The sequence below is a fragment of the Monodelphis domestica genome, chromosome X (assembly GCF_027887165.1).
Source record: "Monodelphis domestica isolate mMonDom1 chromosome X, mMonDom1.pri, whole genome shotgun sequence".
Taxonomy (NCBI): domain Eukaryota; kingdom Metazoa; phylum Chordata; class Mammalia; order Didelphimorphia; family Didelphidae; genus Monodelphis; species Monodelphis domestica.
The window spans coordinates 84905621-84928319 of NC_077235.1; the positions used below are offsets into that span (position 1 = coordinate 84905621).

The window sequence follows — 22699 nt, forward strand, 5'->3', positions numbered from 1 at the left end:
TCCCCTGCCCTTCCTGAACTTTGTCTCTTCATGCCTGGAGCAAGGAGGCTGGGAGACCCTCCTTCTCTAGATACCCACCCCACCCCCATTCCTTTTGGGCTCTTGGTCAGGAATGCAAGTCCCATTCATGAGCTGCTGGTTTGCAGTTACAGCTGCTCCTGCCGGACTCTTCCCTTTTGTGGACCCCGGAGGCTCCCTGTCTCTTCCTCCCCTCCTCCTCCTGCTTTTGCAGAAAGGGACCTAAGCCACCATCCCAAACTCAGCTCAGCCCCCCCCCTCCCCCGTGCCCTGCCATTGGTCCTCAGGACCCTAGTCTTTGTCAGGCACATCTCCAGGGGGGAGATATTCTGCCCCCCCCATTCCAGGCAGGGTGATGGGGGCTGAGAGAATGGCACAGCATCCAGATAGGCTCCCCATTCTCCATCGCTGCTGTCAAAGAGCCCCCTCCCTTTGTCCTGTCTCTTCCAGTCAGAGAGCAGCCCAGCCTATCTTCTGCAGTGATGTCACCATGCCCTCCCTCCTCCAATCCTATACCTTGGTCTGTCTTTGTCTTATTTGTCCTTTTCTCTTGGAGGAGCAGAAGGAGAAGGATGAAGGGTGAGCTCTTAATTTTCAGAATTCAGGCTGGAGATAGAGGGCTATTCAGTGTCTGCCTGCCCTTCCAGCCTATCTTTTTCCCCTCCCCAACTCAACCCTTACCCTTCCACATCTACCTATGACCAATTTCAGGGGCTCTGCAAGTCTTCTCCCTTCTTTCTGTCCTTGTCCCTCTTTCCCCTGCCCCTCCTGCTGACCATTCAGGTCTCCCTGCCCCTCCTCTCCTCATTTTCTCTTCTGTCCCCCACTCATTTCATCTCCCACACCCAATGGGCTTGTTCTAATGTCTGGGGTGATATAAGGGTGTAAGTGGTGTGTGATGGGTGGTCTTGGGTCAATTGCTACCTTTGTGTGTGTTTAATTTCTATTTCTAGGTAGAATCATGTCTTCACGACAGGGAGTTCCTGGATCAATTTGAGTGTGATTATACACTTGCATGTACTTTCTTGTGATTCTTGCTTTTCCTCTTGCCTGAGTTTACTTTGTCCCCAAGTCTCTTTCCGGAGGCTTGAAGAGAAAAGCTTTTGAGGCACTCCCCTCCTGAGGTGGGGGCTCCCTTTGTTTGTTCCGCCCTTCATGGGCTTCTCTGTGAGAACAGAGAATGGAGGACACAGGCTTCCCTGAGTCTTCCCTTCCCCTTTTCCCACTCATGTCCTTGGTCGAGTGACCTTTGATTGAACAGTCTAGTGAGTCAGGTTCTGCTTTAATCCAGAACTGAAGGAAAGGTGCATTCCGGGAATGCGGTGTAGAAGAAAAAGAGGAGCCTGTCAGGACCTGGACAGAGAACAATTGACGATCTGCACTTCTCTAACAATGAGAGGTAAGGGGCATTTTGTGCCACTACAGTTGATTGCTTGTATTATTGCTTCTGTGGGAAACTTCTTTTTATCCATTGACACATATATTGGACAATGGCTCTGGATGGGGGAAACTGATAGAAAATGTTACAATGAAAAAGTTTTAACTACCTTAACTTTTAGTCTTTTCATTGTGATTAGACTGGATTTAGGGGTGCAAGTGTATCTCCATTTTCAGGGTAGCAGAAGCATGTCCTTTGTTTTCTTTGACCCTCTCTCCTCTTTGTTCTCTCCTGACCTGTTCCCCTATCCATGGATGTGCAAAGAAATTGCTTCTTTTGCAAAGGATGTGTCTTTCCTTAACTTTTTGTCTTTTCATTGTGCTTACACTGGATTTTTGGGGTGTAAGGGTGTTTCCATTTTCAGGGAAGCACAAGCATGCTCTCTGTTTCCTTTGTTCCCCCTCTACTCTTTGTTCTCTCCAGACTTCTCCTATCCATGGATGTGCCAAGAACTTGATTCCTATTCAAAGAATGTGTCTTTCCTTAACTCTTTGTCTTTTCTTTGTGATTACACTGGATATTTAGGGGTGCAAGGGTGTTTCCATGTTCAAGCAGAAGTATGTCCTTTGTTTCCTTTGTCCTTCTCTACTCTTGATTCTCTCCTGACCTGTTCCCCTATCCATGGATGTGCAAAGAAATTGCTTCTTTTGCAAAGGATGTGTCTTTCCTTAAATCTTTGTCTTTTCATTGTGATTACCCTGGATTTTGGGGGGTGCCAGGGTGTTTCCATGCTCAAGCAAGAGCCTGTCCTTTGTTTCCTTTGTCCTTCTCTACTCTTGATTCTCTCCTGACCTGTTCCCCTATCCATGGATGTGCAAAGAAATTGCTTCTTTTGCAAAGGATGTGTCTTTCCTTAACTCGTTGTCTTTTCATTGTGATTACCCTGGATTTTTTGAGGTACAAGGGTGTTTCCATGCTCAAGCAAGAGCCTGTCCTTTGTTTCCTTTGTCCCTCTCTACTCTTTGTTCTCTCCAGACTTCTCCTATCCATGGATGTGCCAAGAACTTAATTCCTATTCAAAGAATTTGACTTTCCTTAATTCTTGGTCTTTTCCTTGTGCTTACACTGGATTTTTGGGTTGCAAGGGAGTTTTCATTTTCAGGGAAGCAGAAGCATGTCCTTTGTTTCCTTTGTCCTTCTCTACTCTTGATTCTCTCCTGACCTGTTCCCCTAATCATAGATGTGCAAAGAAATTGCTTCCTTTTCAAATAATGTGTCTTTCCTTAACTCTTAGTCTTTTTGTTGTGATTACCCTGGATTTTGGGGGGGGGGTGGAAGGGTGTTTCCATTTTCAGGGAAGCAGAAGCATGTCCTTTGTTTCTATTGTCCCTCTCCCCTCTTTTTTCTCTCCTCACTTCTCCTAACCATAGATGTGCAAAGGAATTGCTTCTTTGCAAAGGATGTGTCTTTCCGTAACTCTTTGTCTTTTCATTGTGCTTATACTGGATTTTTGGGGGTGCAAGGGTGTTTCAATTTTCAGGGAAGAAGAAGCATGTCCTTTGTTTCATTTGTCCCTCTCTACTCTTTGTTCTCTCCTGACCTGTTCCTCTATCCATGGATGTGCAAAGGAATACTTCCTTTACAAATGATGTATCTTTTCTTAACTCTTTGTCTTTTCATTATGATTACACTGGATTTTTGAGGGTGCAAGGGTGTCTCCATGTTCAGAGAAGCAGAAGCATGTCCTTTGTTCTCTCCTCACTTCTCCTATCTATGGATTTACAAAGAAATTGCTTCCTTTTTGAAAAAGGTGTCTTTCCTTAACTCTTAGTCTTTTCATTGTGATTACATAGGATTTTTGGGGGTACAAGGGCATTTCCATTTTCAGGGAAGCACAGGCATGCTCTTTGTTTCCTTAGTCCTTCTCTACTCTTGATTCTCTCCTCACTTCTCCTATCCATAGATGTACAAAGAAAATATTTCCTTTTCAAAGAATGTCTTTCCTTAACTCCTAGTCTTTCATTGTGATTACCCTGGATGTTTTGGGGTGCAAGGGTGTTTCCATTTTCAGGGAAGCACAAGCATGCTCTTTGTTTCCTTTGTCCCCTCTGCTCTTTGTTCTCTCCAAACTTCTCCTATCCATGGATGTACCAAGAACTTGATTCCAATTCAAAGAATGTGTCTTTCCTTAACACTTAGACTTTTCATTGTGTTTACACTGGATTTTTTGGGGTGCAAGAGTGTTTCCATTTTCAGGGAAGCAGAAGCATGTCCTTTATTCCTCTCTACTCTTTGCTCTCTCCTGACTGGTTCCCCTATCCATGGATGTGCAAAGGAACTACTTCCTTTGCAAATGATGTATCTTTTCTTAACTCTTTGTCTTTTCATTATGATTACACTGGATTTTTGAGGGTGCAAGGGTGTCTCCATGTTCAGAGAAGCAGAAGCATGTCCTTTGTTCTCTCCTCACTTCTCCTATCTATGGATGGACAAAGAAATTGCTTCCTTTTCAAAGAAGGTGTCTTTCCTTAACTCTTAGTCTTTTCATTGTGACTACACTGGATTTTTGGGGGTGCAAGGGTGTTTCCATTTTCAGGGAAGCACAAGCATGCTCTTTGTTTCCTTTGTTCCCCCTCTACTCTTTGTTCTCTCCAGACTTCTCCTATCCATGGATGTACCAAGAACTTGATTCCTATTCAAAGAATGTGTCTTTCCTTAACTCTTATACTTTTCATTGTGCTTACACTGGATTTTTGGGGGTGCAAGAGTTTTTCCATTCTCAGGGAAGCAGAAGCATGTCCTTTGTTTCCTTTGTCCTTCTCTACTCTTGATTCTTTCCTCACTTCTCCTATCCATAGATGTACAAAGAAAATATTCCCTTTTCAAAGAATGTTTTTCCTTAACTCCTAGTCTTTTCATTGTGATTACCCTAGATTTTGGGGGGTGCAAGGGTGTTTCCATTTTCAGGGAAACACAAGCATGCTCTAGTTTCCTTTGTCCCCCTCTACTCTTTGTTCTCTCCAGACTTCTCCTATCCATGGATGTACCAAGAACTTGATTCCTATTCAAAGAATGTGTCTTTCCTTAACTCTTAGACTTTTCATTGTGATTACCCTGGATTTTTTGCGGTGCAAGGGTGTTTCCATTTTCAGGGAAGCAGAAGCATGCCCTTTGTTTCCTTTGTCCTTCTCTACTCTTGATTCTCTCCTGACCTGTTTCCCTATCCATGGATGTGCAAAGAAATTGCTTCTTTTGCAAAGGATGTGTCTTTCCTTAACTCTTTGTCTTTTCATTGTGATTACCCTGTATTTTTTGAGGTACAAGGGTGTTTCCATTTTCAGGGAAGCAGAAGCATGTCCTTTGTCCCTCTCTACTCTTTGTTCTCTCCTGACCTGTTCCTTTACCCATGGATGTGGAAAGGAACTACTTCCTTTGCAAATGATGTATCTTTTCTTAACTCTTTGTCTTTTCATTATGATTACACTGGATTTTGGGGGGTGCAAGGGTGTCTCCATGTTCAGAGATGCAGAAGCATGTCCTTTGTTCTCTCCTCACTTCTCCTATCTATGGATGGACAAAGAAATTGCTTCCTTTTCAAAGAAGGTGTCTTTCCTTAACTCTTAGTCTTTTCATTGTGACTACACTGGATTTTTTGGGGTGCAAGGGTTTTTCCATTTTCAGGGAAGCACAAGCATGCTCTTTGTTTCCTTTATCCCCTTCTGCTCTTTGTTCTCTCCAGACTTCTCCTATCCATGGATGTACCAAGAACTTGATTCCTATTCAAAGAATGTGTCTTTCCTTAACACTTAGACTTTTCATTGTGATTAGACTGGATTTTTTGGGGTGCAAGAGTGTTTCCATTTTCAGGGAAGCAGAAGCATGTCCTTTGTTCCTCTCTACTCTTTGTTCTCTCCTGACCTGTTCCCCTACCCATGGATGTGCAAAGGAATTACTTCCTTTGCAAAGGATGTATCTTTTCTTAATTCTTTGTCTTTTCATTATGATTACACTGGATTCTTTGGGGTGCAAGGGTGTTTCCATTTTCAGGGAAGCAGAAGCATGTCCTTTGTTTCCTTTGTTCCCCCTCTACTCTTTGTTCTCTCCAGACTTCTCCTATCCATGGATGTACCAAGAACTTGATTCCTATTCAAAGAATGTGTCTTTCCTTAACTCTTAGACTTTTCATTGTGCTTACACTGGATTTTTGGGGGTGCAAGGGTGTTTTCATTTTCAGGGAAGCAGAAGCATGTCCTTTGTTTCCTTTGTCCTTCTCTACTCTTGATTCTCTCCTCACTTCTCCTATCCATAGATGTACAAAGAAAATATTTCCTTTTCAAAGAATGTCTTTCCTTAACTCCTAGTCTTTTCATTGTGATTACCCTGGATTTTTGGGGGTGCAAGGGCGTTTCCATTTTCAGGGAAGCAGAAGCATGTCCTTTGTTTCCTTTGTTCCCCCTCTACTCTTTGTTCTCTCCAGACTTCTCCTATCCATGGATGTACCAAGAACTTGATTCCTATTCAAAGAATTTGTCTTTCCTTAACTCTTAGACTTTTCATTGTGATTACCCTGGATTTTTTGCGGTGCAAGGGTGTTTCCATTTTCAGGGAAGCAGAAGCATGCCCTTTGTTTCCTTTGTCCTTCTCTACTCTTGATTCTCTCCTCACTTCTCCTATCTATAGATGTACAAAGAAACTATTTCCTTTTCAAAGAATGTCTTTCCTTAACTCCTAGTCTTTTCATTGTGATTACCCTGGATTTTTGGGGTGCAAGGGTGTTTCCATTTTCAGGGAAGCAGAAGCATGTCCTTTGTTTCCTTTGTCCCTCTCTACTCTTTGTTCTCTCCTGACCTTTTCCCCTATCCATGGATTTGCCAAGGAACTACTTCCTTTGCAAATGATGTATCTTTTCTTAACTCTTTGTCTTTTCATTATGATTACACTGGATTCTTGGGGGTGCAAGGGTGTCTCCATGTTCAGAGAAGCAGAAGCATGTCCTTTGTTTACTTTGTCCCTCTCCCCTTTGTTCTCTCCTCACTTCTCCTGTCTATGGATGTACAAAGAAATTGCTTCCTTTCCAAAGAAGGTGTCTTTCTTTAACTCTTAGTCTTTTCATTGTGATTACACTGAATTTTGGGGGGTGCAAGGGCGTTTCCATTTTCAGGGAAGCACAAGCATGCTCTTTGTTTCCTTTGTTCCCCCTCTACTCTTTGTTCTCTCCAGACTTCTCCTATCCATGGATGTACCAAGAACTTGATTCCTATTCAAAGAATGTGTCTTTCCTTAACTCTTAGACTTTTCATTGTGCTTACACTGGATTTTTGGGGGTGCAAAGGTGTTTTAATTTTCAGGGAAGCAGAAGCATGTCCTTTGTTTCCTTTGTCCTTCTCTACTCTTGATTCTCTCCTCACTTCTCCTATCCATAGATGTACAAAGAAAATATTTCCTTTTCAAAGAATGTCTTTCCTTAACTCCTAGTCTTTTCATTGTGATTACCCTGGATTTTGGGGGGTGCAAGGGTGTTTCCATTTTCAGGGAAGCACAAGCATGCTCTTTGTTTCCTTTGTCCCCTTCTGCTCTTTGTTCTCTCCAGACTTCTCCTATCCATGGATGTACCAAGAACTTGATTCCTATTCAAAGAATGTGTCTTTCCTTAACCCTTAGGCTTTTCATTGTGCTTACACTGGATTTTTGGGGGTGCAAGGGTGTTTCCATTTTCTGGGAAGCAGAAGCATGACCTTTGTCCCTCTCTACTCTTTGTTCTCTCCTGACCTGTTCCCCTATCCATGGATGTGCAAAGGAATTACTTCCTTTGCAAAGGATGTATCTTTCCTTAACTCTTTGTCTTTTCATTATGATTACACTGGATCCTTTGGGGTGCAAGGGTGTTTCCATTTTCAGGGAAGCAGAAGCATGTCCTTTGTTTCCTTTGTCCCTCTCTACTCTTGGTTCTCTCTTGACCTCTTCCCCTATCCATGGATTTGCAAAGAACTTGGTTCCTATTCAAAGAATATGTCTTTCCTTAACTCTTTGTCTTTTCATTGTGATTACCGTGGATTTTTGGGGGTGCAAGGGTGTTTCCATTTTCAGGGAAGCAGAAGCATGTCCTTTGTTTCCTTTGTTCCCCCTCTACTCTTTGTTCTCTCCACATTTACCCTATCCATGGATGTTCCAAGAACTTGATTCCTATTCAAAGAATGTGTCTTTCCTTAACTCTTACACTTTTCATTGTGATTACCCTGGATTTTTGGGGGTGCAAGGGCATCTCCATTTTCAGGGTAGCACAAGCATGCTCTTTGTCTCCTTTGTCCCTCTATGGTCTTTGTTCTCTCCTCTCTTCTATCCATCGATGTACAAAGAAATTGCTTTCTTTTCAAAGAATTTGTCTTTCTTTTACTCTTAGTCTTTTCATTGTGCTTACACTGGATTTTTGAGGGTGCAAGGGTGTCTCCATGTTCAGAGAAGCAGAAGCAGGTCCTTTGTTTCCTTTGTCCCTCTCTGCTCTTTGTTCTCTCCTGACCTGTTCCCCTATGCATAGATGCGTAAAGAAATTGCTTCATTTCTCTTCCAATTTGTTAAAAATTTCCCTTTTCTATTGACTTCAGATAACTGCTGGTAGTTATATTTGCTAAGAGCTTTGTTCTGTTAATACAATTTGATATCTGTGATGAACTCTTTTTGACTTCGGTCATGTGTTTTTTGCAGGAAGAAATTTTCTTTCCTGAATTCTTAGTCTTTTCATTGTGGTTACCCTGGATTTTTTAGGGTGCAATGGTGTGTCCATTTTCAGGGAATCACAAGCATGCTCTTTGTCTTCTTTTCCCTCTCTGCTCTTTGTTCTCTCCTCACTTTTTCTCCTATCCATAGATGTAGAAAGAACTTGATTCCTATTCAAAGAATGTGTCTTTCCTTAATTCTTTGTCTTTTCATTGTGATTACACAGGATTTTTTGGGGTGCAAGGGTGTTTCCATTTTCAGGGAAGCAGAAGCATGTCCTTTGTTTCCTCTATCCCTCTCTCCTCTTTGTTGTCTCCTTACTTCTCCTATCCATGAATGTGCCAAGAACTTGATTCCTATTCAAAGAATGTGTCTTTCCTTAACTGTTGGTCTTTTCATTGTGATTAAACTGGATTTTTTGGAGTGCAAGGGTGTTTCCATTTTCAGGGTAGCACAAGCATGCTCTTTGTCTCCTTTGTCCCTCTCTGGTCTTTGTTCTCAACTCTCTTCTCCTATCCATAGATGTACAAAGAAATTGCTTCCTTTTCAAAGAATTTGTCTTTCTTTAACTCTTAGTCTTTTCATTGTGATTAAACTGGATTTTTAGGGGTTCAAGGGTGTTACCATTTTCAGAGAAGCAGAAGCATGTCCTTTGTTTCTTTTGTTCATATCTTCCCTTTGTTCTCTACAGACTTCTTCTCCTGTCCATAGTTGTGCCAAGAAATTGCTTCCATTTCAAAGAATATTGTTTTTTCTTAACTCTCAGTGTGTTAATTGTTTTTACACTGGATTTTGGGGGGTGCAAGGGTGTTTCCATTTTCAGAGAAGAAGCATGTCCTTTGTTTCCTTAGTCACTCTCTGCTTTTTGTTTTCACCTGACTTCTCCCATTCATGGATGTGCAAACAAATTGGTTCCTTTGCAAAGAATTTGTCTTTCCTTAAATGTGTCTTTTCATTCTGGTTATACTGAATTTTGGGTGGTGCAAGGTTGTTTCCATTTTCAGATAAGCAGAAGCATGTACTGTTTCCTCTGTCCCTTTCAGCTCTTTGTTCTCTCCTCACTTCTTCTCCCATACATGAAAGTGCCAATAAATTGATTCCTTTTCCAAGAATGTATTTTTTCCTTAACCTTTAATTTTTTCATTGCTTAAACTGGGATTTTTGGGGGTTCAAGAACATTTCCATTTTCTGAAAAGCAGAAGCATGTCCTTTGTTTCCTTTGTGCCCCTCTGCTTTTTCTTCTCTTCTCACTTATTCTCCTATGCATATATGTACAATGGAATTGCTTCTTCTGTAGAGGGAATTTCCTTCCCCCCCCCTCCTGTTGGATTGCAGACCTGGTCCATACCATTTTTAAATGCCAGTGTTTAGTCAGTGGACATTAATAAAAGGGTGTGGTAGAAACATAGTGAGATCTCTTGAGCAGACTGATAAGAGATGGATACAGATTCCTACAGGATGGGCTACACCTTGTCACACTGAGTGTAAGAAAGAGACTTTAAATGAATGCTTATCTAACTTTCTATCTCAAGAGATTATTAATAAACTTTATGGAAATGAGTATTTGGAGATATTAATTATAACATTCCTATTTCCTCCAATTTGTTAATGATTCCCCTTTTCTATGGAGTTCAGATAACTGCTGGTAGTTTTATTTGATGAGTTTTGTGCTATAGATACCATTGGAAATAGGTAATGGATTGGTTTTTTTGTGTGTGTCATGTGTTTTTTCTGTTAACTTTTTGACAAAATGTGTTTTTCCTTAACTCTTAATCTTTCATTGTGGTTACACTGGATTTCTTGGGGGTGTAAGGGCCTTTCCATTTCCAGAGAAGCAGAAGCATGTCCTTGGTTTCCTTTATCCCCCTCTGCTCTTTGATCTTTCCTGATTTCTTCTATCCACGAATGTGCCAATAAATTACTAACTTTGCAAGAATGTGTCTTTCCTTGACAGCCTTTTCATTGTGACTACCCTGGATTTCTTAGGGTGCAAGAGTGTTTCTATTTCCAGCAAAGCAGAACCTTGTACTTTGTTTCCTTTGTCTCTCTCTTCTCTTTGTTCCCTCCAGGCTTCTTCTCCTATCTATAGAAGTACAAAGAACTTGTTTTCTTTGCAAAGAAATGTATCTTTCCTCAACTCTAAGTCTTTTCATTTTGATTCCACTGGATTTCTTTTGGGCTTTTCCATTTCCAAAGAAGAAGCACATATTTTGTTTCCTTTGTCATTTTATGGTCTTTGTTCTCTCCTGACTTCTCCTATTCATAGATGTGGAAAGAAATTGCTTTCTTTGGAAATAATGTGTATTTCCTTGAAAGGCTTTTCATTGTATTTACACTAGATTTCTTCTGGAGTAAGAGCGTTTTCATTTTCAGAGAAGCAGAAGCATGTCCTTTGTTTCCTTTGTCCCTCTCTCCTTTGTTTTTTCCTGACTACTTCTCCTATCCAAGAATATGCAAAGAACTTGCTTCCTTTGCAAATAATGTGGCTTTCCTTGACAGGTTTGTCATTGTTCGTACACCGGTTTTCTCGGGGTACAAGGGCTTTTCCATTTCCAGAGAAGCAGAAGCATGTCCTTTGTTTCCTTTGTCCCCCTCGGCTCTTTGTTCTACTCTAACTTATTCACCTATGCCTATATGTACAAAGGAATTGCTTCTTGTGTAGAGGGAATTTCAACCCCTCCCCCTGCTGGATTGCTGACCTGGGCCATCCCATTTTAAAATTCCAGGGTTTTCTCAGTGAACATTAATAAAAGGGCGTGGCTGGAGTCCAGAAGTGTCTCTTTGGTCCCTCACTACTTCCTTGAGAAGGCTGGTGAGGGATGGATGGAGATTCCTGCAGGATGGGCTACACCTTTTCAGACTGAGAGTAAGAAAGAGACTTTAAATCAGTGATTATCTACCTTTATATCTCAAGTGATTATTAAATAACTAAATGGAAAATGAGGATTTGGAGATATTAATAATAACATTTTTTCTTCTCCAATTTGTTAATGATTCCCCTTTTCTATGAACTTCAGATGACTGCTCCTAGTATACCATTTGAAACTGGTGATGAATAGTTTTTTTTTAATTCTGTCATGTGTTTTTTCTGTTTATTTTTGACAATGAAAGTGTCCTTCCTTAACTCTTGGTCTTTTTATTGTGACTACACTGGATTTCTTAGGGTGTAAAAGTGTTTCCCTTTTCATAGAAGCAGAAGCATGTCCTTTGTTTCCTTTGTCCTTCTCTGGTCTTTCTTCTCTCCTGACTTCTCCTATCCATAGATGGGTAAAGAAATTTCTTCCTTTGCAAGTAATGTGTCTTTCCTTGACAGGTTTGTCATTGTTCATACACTGGTTTTCTTTGGGGTGCAAGGGCTTTTCCATTTACAGAGAAGAAGCATGTCTTTTGTTTCCTTGGTCCCTCTCTTCTCTTTGTTCTTTCCTGACTTCTATTGATGGATGTGCCAGTAAATTGGTACCTTTGCAAAGAATGTGTCTTTCTTTGACAGTCTTTTCATTGTGCTTACACTGGATTTTTTTGGGGTGCAAGGGTGTCTCCATGTTCAGAGAAGCAGAAGCTTGTCCTTTGTTTCCTTTGTCCCTCTCTTCCCTTTGTTCTTTCCTGAGTAATTCTCCTATCCAAGGATGTGCAAAGAACCTGCTTCCTTTGCTAATAATGATTCTTTGCTTGACAGTCCTTTCATTTTGGTTACCCTGGATTTCTTGGGGAGTAAGGGCAAACTTTCCATTTACAGAATAGCAAAAGCATGTCCTTTGTTTCCTTTGTCCTTCTCTTCTTTTTATTCTTTCCTGACATCTCCTATCCATGGTTATGCCAATAAATAAATTCCTTTGCAAAGAATTTGTCTTTCCTTGACAGTCTTTTCATTGTGCTTACACTGAATTTCTTGGGGTGCAAGAGGGTTTCCATTTTCAGAGAAGAAGCATGTCCTTTGTTTCCTTTGTCCTCCTCTGCTCCTGACATCTCCTATCCATGGTTATGCCAATAAATAAATTCCTTTGCAAAGAATTTGTCTTTCCTTGACAGTCTTTTCATTGTGCTTACACTGAATTTCTTGGGGTGCAAGAGGGTTTCCATTTTCAGAGAAGAAGCATGTCCTTTGTTTCCTTTGTCCTCCTCTGCTCCTGACATCTCCTATCCATGGTTATGCCAATAAATAAATTCCTTTGCAAAGAATTTGTCTTTCCTTGACAGTCTTTTCATTGTGCTTACACTGAATTTCTTGGGGTGCAAGAGGGTTTCCATTTTCAGAGAAGAAGCATGTCCTTTGTTTCCTTTGTCCTCCTCTGCTCTTTGTTCTCTTCTCACTATAGACTCACAAAGGAATTGCTTCTTGTATAGAGGGAATTTCATCCCCTCCCCTGCTGGATTGCTGACCTGGCCCATCCCATTTTAAAATGCCAGGGTTTTCTCAGTGGACATTAATAAAAGGGCATGGCTGGAGTCCAGCAGGGTCTCTTTGGTCCCTCACTACTTCCTTGAGAAGGCTGGTGAGGGATGGATGGAGATTCCTGCAGGATGGGCTACACCTTGTCAGACTGAGAGTAAGAGACTTTAAATCAGTGATTATCTACCTTTATATCTCAAGTGATTATTAATTAACTAAATGGGAAATGATAATTTGGAGATATTAATCATAACATTTTTCTCCTCTAATTTGTTAATGATTCCCCTTTTTATGAACTTCAGATAACTGCTCCTAGTTTTATTTGATAATAGCTTTGTCCTGTTGATACCCTTTGAAATTGGTGATGAATAGTTTTTTTAATTCTGTCATGTGTTTTTTCTGTTTATTTTTTGACAATGAAAGTGTCTTTCCTTAACTATTGGTCTTTTTATTGTGACTACACTGGATTTCTTAGGGTGTAAAAGTGTTTCCCTTTTCATAGAATCAGAAGCATGTCCTTTGTTTCCTTGGTCCCTCTCTTCTCTTCGTTCTTTCCTGACATCTTCTATCCATGGTTGTGCCAATAAATAAATTCCTTTGCAAAGAATTTGTCTTTCTTTGACAGTCTTTTCATTGTGATTACACTGCATTTCTTAGGGTGGAAGAGTGTTTCCCTTTTCAAAGAAGCAGAAGCATGTCCTTTGTTTCCTTTGTCCTTCTCTGGTCTTTCTTCTCTCCTGATTTCTATCCATAGATAGGTAAAGAAACTTCTTCCTTTGCAAGTAATGTGTCTTTCCTTGACAGGTTTGTCATTGTTCATACACTGGTTTTCTTTGGGGTGCAAGGGCTTTTCCATTTACAGAGAAGAAGCATGTCTTTTGTTTCCTTGGTCCCTCTCTTCTCTTTGTTCTCCCCTGACTTCTCCTATTGATGCATGTGCCAATAAATTGGTACCTTTGCAAAGAATGTGTCTTTCTTTGACAGTCTTTTCATTGTGATTACACTGGATTTTCTAGGGTGCAAGAGTGTTTCCATTTTCAGAGAAGCAGAAGCTTGTCCTTTGTTTCCTTTGTCCCTTTCTTTCCTTTGTTCTTTCCTGACTAGTTCCCCTATCCTAAGATGTGCAAAGAACCTGATTCCTTTACTAATTATGATTCTATGCTTGACAGACTTTTCATTGTGGTTCCCCTGGTTTTCTTGGGGAGTAAGGGCGTTTCCATTTCCAGAATAGCAGAAGCATGTCCTTTGTTTCCTTTGTCCCTCTCTTCTCTTTGTTCTTTCCTGACATCTCCTATCCATGGTTATGCCAATAAATAAATTCCTTTACAAAGAATTTGTCTTTCCTTGACAGTCTTTTCATTGTGCTTACACTGAATTTCTTGGGGTGCAAGAGGGTTTCCATTTTCAGAGAAGAAGCTTGTCCTTTGTTTCCTTTGTCCCTCTCTGCCCTTTGTTCTCTTCTCACTATAGACTCACAAAGGAATGGCTTCTTGTGTAGAGGGAATTTCATCCCCTCCCCCTGCTGGATTGCTGACCTGGTCCATCCCATTTTAAAATGCCAGGGTTTTCTCAGTGGACATTAATAAAAGGGCGTGGCTGGAGTCCAGCAGGGTCTCTTTGTTCCCTCACTACTTCCTTGAGAAGGCTGGTGAGAGATAGATGGAGATTCCTGAAGGATGGGCTACACCTTGTCAGACTGAGAGTAAGAAAGAAACTTTATATCAATGGTTATCTGCCTTTATATATCAAGTGATTATTAATTAACTAAATGGAAAGTGATAATTTGGATATATTAATCATAAACTTTTTCTCCTTCAATGTGTTAATGGTTCCCCTTTTCTATGAACTTCAGATAACTGCTGGTAGATTTATCTGATAAAAGCATTGTGCTGTTGACACCTTTTGAAATTGGTGGATAGTTTTTTAACTCTGTCATGTGTTTTTTCCTGTTTTTTTTTTTTTGACAAAAAAATATGTCTTTCCTTAACTCTTCGTCTTTTCATTGTCATTACCATGGACTTCTTAGGGTGTAAGGGCATTTCCATTTCCAGAAAAGCATTGCATGTCCATTGTTTCCTTTGTACTCCTCTCCTCTTTGCTCTCTCCTGACTTCTTCTCATATCCATGGATGTGGCAATGAATTAATTCCTTAGCAAATGTTATCTTTCCTTGACAGTCTTTTCATTGTGCTTACACTGGCTTTCTTGGTGTGCAAGGGTGTTTCCATTTCCAGAGAAGCAGGAGCATGTCCTTGGTTTCCTTAGTCTCTCTCCTCTTTGTTCTCTCCTGACTTCTCCTATCCATGGATGTGCCAATAAATAACTACCTTTGCAAAGATGTCCTTCCTTGACATTCTTTTCATTGTGGTTACACTGAATTTCTTGGAGTGCAAGAGTGTTTCCATTTTCAGAGAAGCAGAAGCTTGTTCTTTATTTCCTTTGTCCCTCTCTGCTCTCTGTTCTTTCCTTACTACTTCTCCTATCTGAGGATGTGCAAAAACCGTTCTTCCTTTGCAAGTAATGTGGCTTTCCTTTAACATCCATTCACTTTGATTACACTGGATTTCTTGGGGGGTAAGGGCCTTTCCATTTCCAGAGAGGCTGAAGCATGTCCTTTGTTTCCTTTGTCCCCCTTTGCTCTTTGTTCTCTCCTGTCTTCTCCTATACATTGATGTGGAAAGAAATTGCTTCATTGAAAAGAAACTGTCTTTCCTTGACAGATGTTTCATTGTACTTACACTGTATTTCTTGGGCTTCAAGGACCTTTTCATTTCCAGAGAAGAAGCATGTCCTTTGTTTCCTTTGTCCCTTCTCTTTGTTTTCTCCAGGCTTTTTCTCCAATCTTTAGATGTACAAAGAAATTCCTTCCTTTTCAAAGAATGGGTCTTTCCTTAAGTCTTAGTCTATCATTTTGATTACACTGGATTTCTTGGGGTGCAATGGCCTTTCCATTTTCAGAGAAAAAGCATGTCCTTTGTTTCCTTTCCCCCTCAGCTCTTTGTTCTCTTCTCACTTATTCTCCTATGCATATATGTATAAAGGAATAGCTATTTGTGTAGAGGGAATTTCATCCCCTCCTCATGCTGCATTGCAGACATCATTCATCCCAATTTTAAATGGCAGGGATTCCTCCATGGACATTAATAAAGGGGAGTGGCTTGAGCCTAAAGGGGTCTTTTTCTTCTTTGTTCCCTCACCACTTCCTTGAGCAGGCTGGTGAAGGATGGATGGAGATTCCTACAGGATGGGCTACACCTTCTCAGACTGAGAGTAAGAAAGAGACTTTAAATCTACCTTTCTATCTGGAGTGATTATTAATAACCTGTATGGAAAATGATAATTTGCAGATATTAATTATAATATTCCTTTCTCCAATTTGTTAATGATTCTCCTTTTCTATGGACTTCAGATAACTGCTGGTAGTTTAATTTGATAAGTTTTTGCAGATGATACCATTTGAAATAGGTGAAAGATAGTTTTTTACTTTTGTAATATGTTTTTTTCTGTCAATTTTTTGAGAAAGAATGGGTCTTTCCTCAATTCTTAGTCTTTTTATTGTCTGTCCCACTGGCTTTCCTGGGGTGTAAGGGCGTTTCCATTTCCAGGGAACAGATGTATGTCCTTTGTTTCCTTCCTCCCTCTCTACTCTTTGTTCTTTCTTGACCACTTCTCCTATCCAAGGAAGAACAAACAACTTTCTCCCTTTGCAAAAAATGTGTGTTTCCTTTACCATTTTTCATTTTGATTACACTGGATTTCTAGAGGTACAAAAGTGTTTCCATTTTGAAAGAAGAAGCATGTCCTTTGTTTCCTTTGTCCATCTCTGTTCTTTGTTCTCTCATTTCTTCTCCTATCCATAGATATACAATGAAATTGCTTCCATTATAAAGAATGTGTCTTTCCTTACCTGTTAGTCTTTTCATTCTGCTTACACTGGATTTCTTGGGGTACAAGGGTTTTTCCATTTTGTGAGAAGTATTTCCTTTGTTTCCTTTGTCCCCCTCTGTTCTTTGTTCTCTTCTCATTTATTCTCCTATGCATATATGTACAAAGGAATGGCTTCTTGTGTAGAGGGAATTTCATCCCCTCCCCCTCCAGGATTGCTGACCTGGCCCATCCCAATTTCAAATGGCAGGGTTTCCTCAGTGGATATTAATAAAGGGGTGTGGCTTGAGCCTAAAGGGGTCTCTTTGTTCTTTGTTCCCTGACCACTTCTTTGACCAGGCTGGTGAGGGATGGATGGAGTTGCCTGCAGGATGGGCTACACCTTCTCAGATTAAGAGTAAGAAAGAGACTTTAAATCTACCTTTTGATCTGAAGTGATTATTAATAACCTGTATGGAAAATGACAAATTGGAGATATTAATTATAACATTCCTTTCTCCAATTTGTTATTGATTCTCCTTTTTTATGGACTTCAGATAACTGCCAGTAGTTTAATTTGATAAGTTTTTGCTTGAAATAGGTAAAAGACTGTTTGAAATAGCTAAAAGACTGTTTTTTAATTCTGTAATATGGTTTTTTGTTAATTTTATGAGAAAGAATGGGTCTTTCCTCAATTCTTAGTCTTTTTATTGTCTGTCCCACTGGCTTTCTTGGGGTGTGAGGGCTTTTCCATTTCCAGGGAACAGATGTATGTCCTTTGTTTCCTTTGTCCCTCTCTACTCTTTGTTCTTTCTTGACCACTTCTCCTATCCAAGGAAGAACAAACAACTCTCTCCCTTTGCAAAAAATGTGTGTTTCCTTTACCATCTTTTCATTTTGATTACACTGGATTTCTAGAGGTACAAAACTGTTTCCATTCTCAAAGAAGAAATATCATGTCCTTTGTTTCCTTTGTCCATCTCTGTTCTTTGTTCTCTCATTTCTTCTCCTATCCATAGATGTACAAAGAAATTGCTTCCATTTTAAAGAATGTGTCTTTCCTTAACTGTCAGGCTTTTCATTGTGCTTACACTGGATTTCTTGGGGTACAAGGGTCTTTCCATTTTGTGAGAAGTATTTCCTTTGTTTCCTATGTCCCCCTCTGTTCTTTATTGTCTTCTCACTTATTCTCCTATGCATAGATGTACAAAGGAATGGCTTCTTGTGTAGAGGGAATTTCATCCCCTCCCCCTCCAGGATTGCTGACCTGGCCCATCCCACTTTTAAATGGGAGGGTTTCCTCAGTGGACATTAATAAAGGGGTGTGGCTTGAGCCTAAAGGGGTCTCTTTGTTCTTTGTTCCCTCACCACTTCCTTGAGCAGGCTGGTGAAGGATGGATGGAGATTCCTACAGGATGGGCTACACCTTCTCAGACTGAGAGTAAGAAAGAGACTTTAAATCTACCTTTCTATCTGAAGTGATTATTAATAACCTGTATGGAAAATGAGAATTTGGAGATATTAATTATAACATTCCTTTCTCCAATTTGTTAATGATTCTCCTTTTCTATGGACTTCAGATAACTGCTGGTAGTTTAATTTGATAAGTTTTTGCAGATGATACCATTTGAAATAGGTAAAAGATTGTTTTTTACTTTTGTAATATGTTTTTTTCTGTTAAATTTTTGAGAAATAATGGGTCTTTCCTCAATTATTAGTCTTTTTACTGTCTGTCCCACTGGCTTTCATGGGGTGTAAGGGAGTTTCCATTTCCAGGGAACAGATGTATGTCCTTTGTTTCCTTTGTCCATCTCTGTTCTTTGTTCTCTCATTTCTTCTCCTATCCATAGATATACAAAGAAATTGCACACATTGTAAAGAATGTGTCTATCCTTAAGTGTTTGTCTTTTCATTGTACTTACACTGGATTTCTTGGGGTACATGAGTCTTTCCATTTTGTGAGAAGTATTTCCTTTGTTTCCTATGTCCCCCTGTATTCTTTGTTCTCTTCTCACTTATTCTCCTATGCATAGATGTACAAAGGAATGGCTTCTTGTGTAGAAGGAATTTTAATCCCCTCCCCCTCCAGGATTGCTGACCTGGCCCATCCCACTTTTAAATGGGAGGGTTTCCTCAGTGGACATTAATAAAGGGGTGTGGCTTGAGCCTAAAAGGGTCTCTTTGTTCTTTGTTCCCTCACCACTTATTTGAGCAAGCTGGTGAAGGATGGATGGACATTCCTACAGGATGGGCTACACCTTCTCAGACTGAGAGTAAGAAAGAGACTTTAAATCTACCTTTTTATCTGAAGTGATTATTAATAACCTGTATGTAAAATGAGAATTTGGAGATATTAATTATAACATTCCTTTCTCCAATTTGTTAATGATTCTCCTTTTCTTTGGACTTCAGATAACTGCTGGTAGTTTAATTTGATAAGTTTTTGCTGATGATACCATTTGAAATAGGTGAAAGATTGTTTTTTACTTTTGTAATATGTTTTTTTCTGTTAAATTTTGAGAAAGAATGGTTCTTTCCTCAATTTTTAGTCTTTTTATTGTCTGTCCCACTGGCTTTCTTGGGGTGTGAGGGCGTTTCCATTTTCAGGGAACAGATGTATGTCCTTTGTTTCCTTTGTCCATCTCTGTTCTTTGTTCTTTCTTGACCACTTCTCCTATCCAAGGAAGAACAAACAACTCTCTCCCTTTGCAAAAAATGTGTGTTTCCTTTACCATCTTTTCATTTTGATTACACTGGATTTCTAGAGGTACAAAAGTGTTTCCATTTTGAAAGAAGAAGAAACATGTCCTTTGTTTCCTTTGTCCATCTCTGTTCTTTGTTCTCTAATTTCTTCTCCTATCCATAGATGTACAAAGAAATTGCTTCCATTATAAAGAATGTGTCTTTCTTTACCTGTTAGTCTTTTCATTCTGCTTACACTGGATTTCTTGGGGTACATGAGTCTTTCTATTTTTTGAGAAGTATTCCCTTTGTTTCCTTTGTTCCCCTCTGTTCTTTGTTCTCTTCTCACTTATTCTCCTATACATAGATGTACAAAGGAATGGCTTCTTGTGTAGAGGGAATTTCATCCCCTCTCCCTCCAGGATTGCTGACCTGGCCCATCCCACTTTAAAATGGGAGGGTTTCCTCAGTGGACATTAATGAATGGGTGTGGCTTGAGCCTAAAGGGGTCTCTTTGTTCTTTGTTCCCTCACCACTTATTTGAGCAAGCTGGTGAAGGATGGATGGACATTCCTACAGGATGGGCTACACCTTCTCAGACTGAGAGTAAGAAAGAGACTTTAAATCTACCTTTTTATCTGAAGTGATTATTAATAACCTGTATGGAAAATGATAATTTGCAGATATTAATTATAATATTCTTTTCTCCAATTTGTTAATGATTCTCCTTTTCTATGGACTTCAGATAACTGCTGGTAGTTTAATTTGATAAGTTTTTGCAGATGATACCATTTGAAATAGGTAAAAGATTGTTTTTTACTTTTGTAATATGTTTTTTTCTGTTAATTTTTTGAGAAAGAATGGGTCTTTCCTCAATTATTAGTCTTTTTATTGTCTGTCCCACTGGCTTTCATGGGGTGTGAGGGCGTTTCCATTTTCAGGGAACAGATGTATGTCCTTTGTTTCCTTTGTCCCTCTCTACTCTTTGTTCTTTCTTGACCACTTCTCCTATCCAAGGAAGAACAAACAACTCTCTCCCTTTGCAAAAAATGTGTGTTTCCTTTACCATCTTTTCATTTTGATTACACTGGATTTCTAGAGGTACAAAAGTGTTTCCATTTTGAAAGAAGAAGAAGCATGTCCTTTGTTTCCTTTGTCCATCTCTGTTCTTTGTTCTCTCATTTCTTCTCCCATCCATAGATATACAAAGAAACTGCTTCCATTGTAAAGAATGTGTCTTTCCTTAAGTGTTAGTCTTTTCATTGTCCTTACACTGGATTTCTTGGGGTACATGAGTCTTTCCATTTTGTGAGAAGTATTTCCTTTGTTTCCTACGTCCCCCTCTATTCTTTGTTCTCTTCTCACTTATTCTCCTATGCATAGATGTACAAAGGAATGGCTTCTTGTGTAGAAGGAATTTTAATCCCCTCCCCCTCCAGGATTGCTGACCTGGCCCATCCCACTTTTAAATGGGAGGGTTTCCTCAGTGGACATTAATAAAGGGGTGTGGCTTGAGCCTAAAGGGGTCTCTTTGTTCTTTGTTCCCTCACCACTTCCTTGAGCAAGCTGGTGAAGAATGGATGGAGATTCCTACAGGATGGGCTACACCTTCTCAGACTGAGAGTAAGAAAGAGACTTTAAATCTACCCTTCTGTCTGAAGTGATTATTAATAACCTGTATGGAAAATGATAATTTGGAGATATTAATTATAATATTCCTTTCTCCAATTTGTTAATGATTCTCCTTTTCTATGGACTTCAGATAACTGCTGTTAGTTTAATTTGATAAGTTTTTGCTGATGATACCATTTGAAATTGGTGAAAGATTGTTTTTTACTTTTGTAATATATTTTTTTCTGTTAAATTTTGAGAAAGAATGGTTCTTCCCTCAATTTTTAGTCTTTTTATTGTCTGTCCCACTGGCTTTCTTGGGGTGTGAGGGCGTTTCCATTTTCAGGGAACAGATGTATGTCCTTTGTTTCCTTTGTCCATCTCTACTCTTTGTTCTTTCTTGACCACTTCTCCTATCCAAGGAAGAACAAACAACTTTCTCCCTTTGCAAAAAATGTGTGTTTCCTTTACCATCTTTTCATTTTGATTACACTGGATTTCTAGAGGTACAAAAGTGTTTCCATTTTGAAAGAAGAAGAAGCATGTCCTTTGTTTCCTTTGTCCATCTCTGTTCTTTGTTCTCTCATTTCTTCTCCTATCCATAGATGTACAAAGAAATTGCTTCCATTATAAAGAATGTGTCTTTCTTTACCTGTTAGTCTTTTCATTCTGCTTACACTGGATTTCTTGGGGTACATGAGTCTTTCTATTTTTTGAGAAGTATTCCCTTTGTTTCCTTTGTTCCCCTCTGTTCTTTGTTGTCTTCTCACTTATTCTCCTATACATAGATGTACAAAGGAATGGCTTCTTGTGTAGAGGGAATTTCATCCCCTCCCCCTCCAGGATTGCTGACCTGGCCCATCCCACTTTAAAATGGGAGGGTTTCCTCAGTGGACATTAATGAAGGGGTGTGGCTTGAGCCTAAAGGGGTCTCTTTGTTCTTTGTTCCCTCACCACTTATTTGAGCAAGCTGGTGAAGGATGGATGGACATTCCTACAGGATGGGCTACACCTTCTCAGACTGAGAGTAAGAAAGAGACTTTAAATCTACCTTTTTATCTGAAGTGATTATTAATAACCTGTATGGAAAATGATAATTTGGAGATATTAATTATAACATTCCTTTCTCCAATTTGTTAATGATTCTCCTTTTCTATGGACTTCAGATAACTGCTGGTAGTTTAATTTGATAAGTTTTTGCAGATGATACCATTTGAAATAGGTAAAAGATTGTTTTTTAGTTTTGTAATATGTTTTTTTCTGTTAATTTTTTTAGAAAGAATGGGTCTTTCCTCAATTATTAGTCTTTTTATTTTCTGTCCCACTGGCTTTCATGGGGTGTGAGGGCGTTTCCATTTTCAGGGAACAGATGTATGTCCTTTGTTTCCTTTGTCCATCTCTGTTCTTTGTTCTTTCTTGACCACTTCTCCTATCCAAGGAAGAACAAACAACTCTCTCCCTTTGCAAAAAATGTGTGTTTCCTTTACCATCTTTTCATTTTGATTACACTGGATTTCTAGAGGTACAAAAGTGTTTCCATTTTGAAAGAAGAAGAAGCATGTCCTTTGTTTCCTTTGTCCATCTCTGTTCTTTGTTCTCTCATTTCTTCTCCCATCCATAGATATACAAAGAAATTGCTTCCATTGTAAAGAATGTGTCTTTCCTTACCTGTTATTCTTTTGATTCTGCTTACACTGGATTTCTTGGGGTACATGAGTCTTTCCATTTTGTGAGAAGTATTTCCTTTGTTTCCTATGTCCCCCTCTATTCTTTGTTCTCTTCTCACTTATTCTCCTATGCATAGATGTACAAAGGAATGGCTTCTTGTGTAGAGGGAATTTTAATCCCCTCCCCCTCCAGGATAGCTGACCTGGCCCATCCCACTTTTAAATGGGAGGGTTTCCTCAGTGGACATTAATAAAGGGGTGTGGCTTGAGCCTAAAGGGGTCTCTTTGTTCTTTGTTCCCTCACCACTTCCTTGAGCAGGCTGGTGAAGGATGGATGGACATTCCTACAGGATGGGCTACACCTTCTCAGACTGAG

The 22699-nt window shown here is 39.7% G+C and overlaps 1 long non-coding RNA gene across 3 annotated transcripts in view; it reads left to right on the forward strand.

The window, feature by feature from the left end:
* Positions 1–575: 575 nt before the first annotated feature.
* The window catches only part of LOC100032737 (uncharacterized), a 245500-nt gene continuing 223376 nt past the window's right edge, over positions 576–22699 (forward strand). For 2 of the 3 annotated variants that reach the window (XR_008914597.1, XR_008914598.1), the window contains exons 1-2: positions 576–597; positions 1310–1417. This is a non-coding gene — a long non-coding RNA (uncharacterized LOC100032737). Of the gene's footprint in view, positions 598–1309; positions 1418–16762; positions 16782–22699 lie in introns of those variants that run through there. The other variant, XR_008914599.1, reaches the window with a different exon arrangement.